Source organism: Amphiura filiformis, chromosome 14 (assembly GCF_039555335.1).
Source record: "Amphiura filiformis chromosome 14, Afil_fr2py, whole genome shotgun sequence".
NCBI classification, from domain to species: domain Eukaryota; kingdom Metazoa; phylum Echinodermata; class Ophiuroidea; order Amphilepidida; family Amphiuridae; genus Amphiura; species Amphiura filiformis.
In genome coordinates, this window is record NC_092641.1 from 16,194,953 (window position 1) to 16,202,958 (window position 8,006).

An 8,006-nucleotide genomic window follows, 5' to 3' on the forward strand; every position below is an offset into this window, starting at 1 on the left:
AATAATTAGTTCAAATTGCCGGCAAACACCAGGACGCAAGTGGTCTGCAAGTTTGATTCACTTTATCCGTTGGCAATTACTGAACTGTGAGTACCTTTCACACATGAGCCATCCCCAGCAAACACAAAACGTTTTCGACATCATTCGCAAAAGGTTATAAAAGGTTGTCAGAAAACGATTAAATGTCGGGTTATATAAAGGGTATATTAAGAGTATAAAACGTTTTCATAACCTTAAAAAACATTTTTTTATAATATACTGCTCAGCAAACAATAAATGTTTTACAGAAAACGTTTAAATGTTGGGTTAAATAAGGGGTATAAAAACGTTTTAATAACATTCCAAAAACATTCTTGAAAACTTGATACAAAACATTCTAAACAAAATGTTATTTTGGGGTTGAAAAAGTATTTTGCGAAAAATGTTTACCCAAAATATTTTCAATAACGTTTTAAAAACGTTTTCATGACCTTTATACAACCCGACATTTAAATGTTATTAAAATGTTTTGAAAAAAAGAACGTTTTAAAAACATTTCTGTGTTTGCTGAGTTCAAACATTTTAACATAACGTTATTTAAGTATTGACTCAATATTTGGCAAAAATAGTTTACAATAACATTTTTTGAAAACATTTAAAAATATTGTACTAGTGTGTTTTCATACAAAACGTTTTAAAACGTTATCATGACCTTTATATAACCCGATATTTTAATGTTATTAAAACGTTTTTACCAAACCAAAAGCCAAAATATAACTTACTTAAAACGTTTTTAAAACGTTTTTGTGTTTGCTGGGTCCGCACGTTTCTCCTCGTCCTCGTCATTTCGTGAGAAAACAAAACTAAAAGGTCAGCGTTCGTTGCGAAATCCTACATCACAAGACAGACCTACATAAACAAACCCAAAACATACTTGCCCCTACGTTGTTATCCTTGGCTATTCCAACTCTAGACGACTGACAACTATATGGTTAGCATTTGCTGAGGAATACAAAGGTAAATTATCTTTGCCCCTGGATCCTACCTGTTCATCAATCTAACGATGGCTTAGGAAAAATACGGATTTCCAAAATAATAACTTCCATTCCGTTGGGTTATCACCCAAGCCACAAATCTCCTTGCAATAGAAACTGCACTACACAGAGCGTGTTTCTAGAGAGCCAATTACCTTTATGATAACGGTATGGAACCGTTAATCACTCCTGTGAAAACAGTCTCCGACATCTTTTGGCAACGCATTTTTAACTGCAGCGGAAACCTCGTTGGAGTAGGTTTTTGCCGTTGACTAAGCGTGTAGATTTTCTGTAGAAATAGACCGAAGTGGGAACTTGCCGAGCAAAATCAGGGCAAAATGGCTGTTAATCGTAAATTGGACGGACGACATGACAAAAGCCTTAACAACAGCCTAGGCAACACAACAAGTCCAAACTATTATAGTTTGGACTTGTTGTGTTCCCCAGGTTGTTAAAGAAGCTGCAAAAAACATTGTTGATAATACCTGCCGGTCGACTGCCGGTTGACCGGCGGTTCTTGGCGGCTGAAATCCACCAAACGGTACAGTTTTGAAGCCGTCCCTAAAATATAAAACAATATCTAACCCAAACCAAACCAATCAAACAAACCGGACATATCAATTAGTTTTACAACAAGCCATTCACTTCTCAAATTGTTTGAATATGTTCGCCAAAATCAAACCTGGCTGATAGATAGCTAACGAAAAGGATCAATATGAATTTCCACAACTATAGCTTTCCTTAATTTCTTGCTCGCAAAAACGAGCCCATGTTGCGATCTTTACTCTAAATTCCAGAAAAATACAGGACTAATTTTTTGGGATGAAGTTCTGCTAAATGAAACATTGGTCAATTCTAGTCATTCATTTAGTACTAACTGGAGATAACAGAAAAAGTTCACTATTTTACTAATTTTTTTTTCATGAAATAAGAGCCAAAAACACGTATTTGCGGCATGTTTTCTGACAATCAAGTCACAAAAATCAAAGACTTGGAACAAGTCTAAGTATTCAAAATCTTGATTATATGCCAAAATTGTCCTCAAATAATACTTTTTTGTGTTACGTTAATTAAATAATTGGTTATAAGAATGAAATATGTTTTCCCAAAAAATTAGAATGCTTAAATTGAAATAAGACCTTGTTGTATAAGTCTTTAGATTTGATTCTCACAGCATGTGAAAATCACTCTAAAAATGTATGTATTCGGCCCTTAATTCGTAAATGTGGCTAAATAGTTTAATTTAACTTTTAATTGACAGTTAGAAATAAATGAATGATTAGGATTGAGCTATGTGTGTGTCTGGATTTAAAGGTTTAAAGGTCATCGGAGGTCAACGTCAAAGGTCGTGGATTTAAAACTTTGTCCGATCGGGCTCAAACTTGGTGGGCGGAATACTTGATAAGAGGGGAATATATGCGCGAAATGAAATGAACGTTGACCGAGGTCAAAGGTCATCACCGAGGGTTCAAATTTCAAACTTTGTCCGACTAGGCTTAGACTTGGTGGGTTGAATCCTTCGTATGAGGGGAACACATAAAAATGTAATTGAGGTCATCCGAGATCAAAGATCATCCATGGGCTTTTAAACTTCGTCCGATTTGGCTTAAACTTAGTGTAAGTAATTCTCCTTATCACGGGATCATGAACAAAATCAATTCGAGGTCACTCGAGGGCAAAGGTCATATGGAGTCAAACGTTTAGGCAGGTACATTGTCAGTTAGAACTAAATGAATGATTAGGATTGAGCTATGTCTGTGTCAAAACACGTTTTTTTAATGATTTTTAACCTGTACAGTGTAAATGGTATCCATTTTGAATATTTCAAAGTCAAGTGATGAGACATTGGCTGACATGTTCCCGAATTAATCAGTTTGTATATTTTGTTTATACATTTAAGGTTAAAAGTGGTGCCATTTCCATCACATAAGATGTCAAAATATGTTTTTAACGTTTTTAAAGCCGTACAAATAGCAGCCATTTTGAATAAGGTCAAGTGATAAGACATTGACTAAAATTAATAAGTTTGTGTATTTTGCTTACATTTAGATACATTTCAGGCATTGAGGCATTTGCTTCACATAAAGTTTTTATAATGTTTCTTGTACACTTGGTGATTATGGGCGCCATCTTGGATTTAAGGAAAAATCAAGGTAGCCCCTGGGCTTATTTTGTTTGTATTATCCCAAGTAACATTTGTACCAAGTTTGATTCCGGTAGAGGTAGAGGTAGAGGTAGTCTAAAGCAAATAACCTGAGAATCTGTGAGAAAGCGCATGGAGTCCAACTCCTGATACACCATGTCATTGGATTTTAAAAATCCTTTCTCTCCAGTAGTTTTTACCTGGGCTGTACCTGCCTAGTTGAGTATGTCCAATTGGGCTTAAAAGTGGTAAAAACAATCATCAATATGACGGGACACAGTGTCATCGCCACGATAGCTTCATGGCAAAAATTGCCATGATGGTAGGCTGAATCCACTAGGTCTACAACAGCCACGCATGGCCATTTTGTTCCGACCTGTTTAATGGTTTTGATTCACAAGGTGCCTGGTCACTGACCTGCTACGTTATCTCACATATTCTCGCGTTATCTGGTTTAAACTACCTCTACCAGTGGTCTACACTGCGCTAGTACCGTGTTAACCCTGCAAGTTGCTGCAGGGTTGACGAATGAGGGCAGCAGTCATTTTTTTGTTCTGCACATATAAAATCCGAATTTTTGTCAGTTTTTGATTTCAAAATACACGGCTGTTTGTCAATACCCACGCGTACGACTATCATGTTCTTTCAATACATATTTTCAAGTACCAGCCTTTCAATTGGCTTCTTTAGAAACCAAAAAACACAGGAGATATTCATCATTTTCTACCCAGGTATCCAAAGATTTATCGTCTGAAAATCAATACACGTGTATCGGCATGCATAACAGAATACACGTGTATTGATTTAGTTTCCCTGCCTGTACAATATAATTATTTACCAGGCGTTGTCGCTGTGCGGGAACATGTCAAAAAGTCGAAAGGGGTCAACAGGGGTCAAATAGCATCGCTATCAGTTAGTCTCACAGCTACGGGTGAACTAGTTTTATTAAAAAAGACGATGTTATTCATTCAACAACCTTGTCCTAGCACATTCCTTTTAAAGGGGAATTTGATCCTGTGTGAAGTTTGATGACTTTTCTCCGCCAAAAGCTACTCCGGTTCAAATGTTATTATGCATTTTTATGCACCCCATGAGGTTAACTATGATAGCATTGCAGCTTCACCCTCCTCGTGGTACCAAGCCGCCTATTTAAGGTTGATAGCAATTCGATTGATGATATCCCAAACACAAAAATGTTTTTAAAACGTTTTAAACATGCTTTGGGGGCTTTGGTTTAGATAAAAACGTTTTAATAACATTAAATGTCGGGTTATATAGAGGTCATGGAAACGTTTTAAAACGTTTTGTATGAAAGCACAACACAACAAAAAAATTTTTCAAAATGTTATTGTAAAATACTTGTTTGCAAACATTTTTTGCCAAATATTTGTAACACTAAAATAACATTATGTTAGAATTTTGCTGTATGTTATCAACAAATGTTTTGAATGCTATGAAAACGTTTATACCATTACATGTTCTTTATACGTATAACCCGGCATTTAAACGTTTTCTGGCAATGTTTTCTAACCTTTTGCGAATGATGTCGAAAATATTTTGTGTTTGCTGGGTCAACATTATCACCTATAAATCAGACAGAAACGAATTCTAGAATAAAAATCAGATGCAAATCCAATCAGATTGGGTAATTTACATGGTATGGAGTCCAGCTCCTGATACACCATGTCATTGGATTTTAAAAATCCATTCTCTGTTTTGTTCACATCAGATTCGTCAGAATGTTCTTTACCACTTGGAATGGAGAATGGCCAAATTCCTGACTCACGAATCACTAGCGAGAAAGTCGGGACATGGGATACAAACAAGGCTGTGGAGGGCAGACTAAACAACAATGTCGGTTGTTGGGACAAAGGTCAAAGCACATGGATGCAAGTATACCTTGGGTTGACAACGACAGTTGCTGGTCTTGTGACACAAGGGAATGGTGTAAACTGGGTGATTAGCTACTATGTGCAGACACAAAGTTTTGGATGGGAACTACAATATAGGCCTATAACGCATGATTCTAATCACTCCAAGAAGGTACTTCATGTTATAAACATCTCAAAAAAAGTAACTGACCCCCCCTTAAATAATGGTCATTATTCAAAAACGGGCTATTGTATTTAATACACATCTGTAAAATGCGTCGGAAGCAGAATTTATTTCTGCGCATTTTGACACCTCATTCGATATGATAGCCCAGAAAAAGTATTCAAGTTGTGAGTAGTCTTTATGCAATTGAGGTAAAACGTTACTCAAATTTAAGGGATTGTTCAGAAATACCTTTTCACGTATGAAAATATTTCTGACCTCCCTCTTCGCAAACCAGACATGAACGTTTATTCCAATCTTATCCTGACTTTAATCTAATGACTAGCCTTTACATGAACAAAATCACTGGAAAAAATAGTGCTGACAAATGGTGCTGTATAATGTGCCGAGGCTTGTGGGTTGAAGCGCGTTATAAATCACTACGGTTTTTATGCAAATAATAAAACGAATTAGCAATTTCCATTTGATCCTCTTCAAAGGACCAAAACCTTTTATACCCATTTTTTCAAAAGTCCAAAAGTGACCAAAACGATTGTGACCCCTAGCCCCTACTTTTATCCACTCCTTCAAGGTATTCTGAACACACCCCAATAAATCATATAAGTCATTAATATGATAATAGTGGTGGTAATGATGATGATGATGATGATGATGATGATGATGATGGTGATGATGATGATGATGATGATGATGATGACAATATGTACATGCTTCTGTCTTGTTCAGAAATTAACATTCACGATTTGTAAGCATCTGCATTAACACAAAGACGTGTGACGTTGGATTGCACACCTACAAGCAGTGACAAGCAAGACTTGTTCAACATTTTCCAAACATAACATACTGCAGTTACTGTCCGTTTTCCTATATACAATACGCAGAGCTCTCACAATTCACGCGTGACCTCTACAAGTAGTGTATGTTAGAAGTATAGGCAATTGCCTAGTTAACACCACTGTGTGAAAAATAACCGGCCAATATTTAAAGTATTCTCTGAAATTCTAGAAAATATAGTTTTGTAACATGTCCTAAATTTTTAGCTAATTTAGGTGTTTGGAAATATTCGCACTTTGGGGTTTTAGTGTATGTTATAGGTAATAGGAGATCGCCTAATTAACGTCACTGTGTGAAAAATAACCGGCCAATATTTAAAGTATTTTCTGAAATTCTAGAAAATATAGTTTTGGAAATATTCGCTCTTTTGTGTTTTAGGCAGGATATGTAAACGACAGATAACACCAAAAAATATGAGGAAATTATTTCCAAACCGTGTTAAGTCTGCAAACCATTATGCTTCTCATTTTCAAGAACGTTGGTTAACAATAAGCACACTATTGTCTCATTTCGTAAACAAAAGCGATCGCTTTATAATCGTTCACCCAACTGAAACTATAATACCAGCTCATTGCTCATTGCACAGGTAAAACAGAAACATGTGTCGTGTAGATTTAACCAGAGAAGATCTGATTTAATCAGTTGAGCTGTTTTCAATGAGTGTTATCTTGGTTTAATAGCTTTTAATGGGGTTTAAGTCCTGCAAAGGTCGTGGTGAATTCTACTGTAGACATGACTGCATCATGACACAATTTTTCTATTATGTTAGCTTTTCCTAGGAAACACCGACGGGAGCGGAGTTGTTACTAACATTTTTGACAGCCCGATTGAGACTATTCTTATTCGTGTAGAGCCTTATGAATGGAATGGTCAATGCCAGTTACGGTTGGAAATTTTGGGTTGTGTAGCTCTGTCAAAAGGTATGGTTCTACAAATCTAAGGGATTGTGGTAGAAATCTCAGATATAATATTTTGCCAAACTGGACATGTCGTGTAGACTGTAAATAGATGTTTCAGTTTGTAAAACTGGCAAGAGTTTTCGAGAAAGAAGTGCAAGTTGGTTGAATATTGCCAAATTGCTTATTATGTGATCTCTCCTATTTTTAGCTGCGGTGACGCATCGGCCAAGAACAGAAGACTGAGACGAAAGAAGTGCCCACGTTAAAAAAAAAGCAAAAAACCCACCCCCCCCCCAAAAACCAAAAACCAAAACAAAAAACAAAACAAAAACGGAGCAAAACAAACAAACAAACAAGGGGGGGGGGGCTTTGGAGGCGCGAGCCCGGGGTAAAAGTAGGGGGCAGCCCAAACGAAGGGGCGGCGGAAGAAGAAGGGGCGGCAAAAAGAAGGGCGGTGGAAGAAGAAGGGACGGCAAAAAGAATTAGTAAATAAAAAAAGGGCGGAAAACTGTGGAAAAATAGAACTATACATTGCTTTTTTTTGCTCTTCACTTTTTCAAACCACCGAAAAAAAAATTGGGTCAACCTTTTTGGGCTGTTGAGTAAGGGGCGGCAAAATTTAATTTTCTTCAGCCCCCGGGGTAGAAGCGGCCACGGCACGCCACTGTTAAAGCACATCTAGATTTATTCATAAATTGTTACACAAGCTCAGCATTTAATGGCATAACATAATCCATGATAATAAAAGTGTCCAACTCGCCAAGGTCTTGACCATCTAAAAGAACATTGTGATATGTAAGGACAAGGTTACCTGCCCAAATCCAAGTATAAACACTAAGTAATTGTTGGTATTTAGTTCCTGCATAAACATGTCAGTTGACCAGGCTAAAGATTTTAGACCCTTTTTTAAGGGGTCCGCTAGATTGTGTTTCAACTTTTCTATCCCTCACTTTCTTTACAACAAATCCACACCCTTCCTAAGTACTGCAGCCTTAGAATTCATCATCACAAATCATGTTTTGGGGATTTGTGAGTAATACACGTTTACCCAAGGTCATGGCA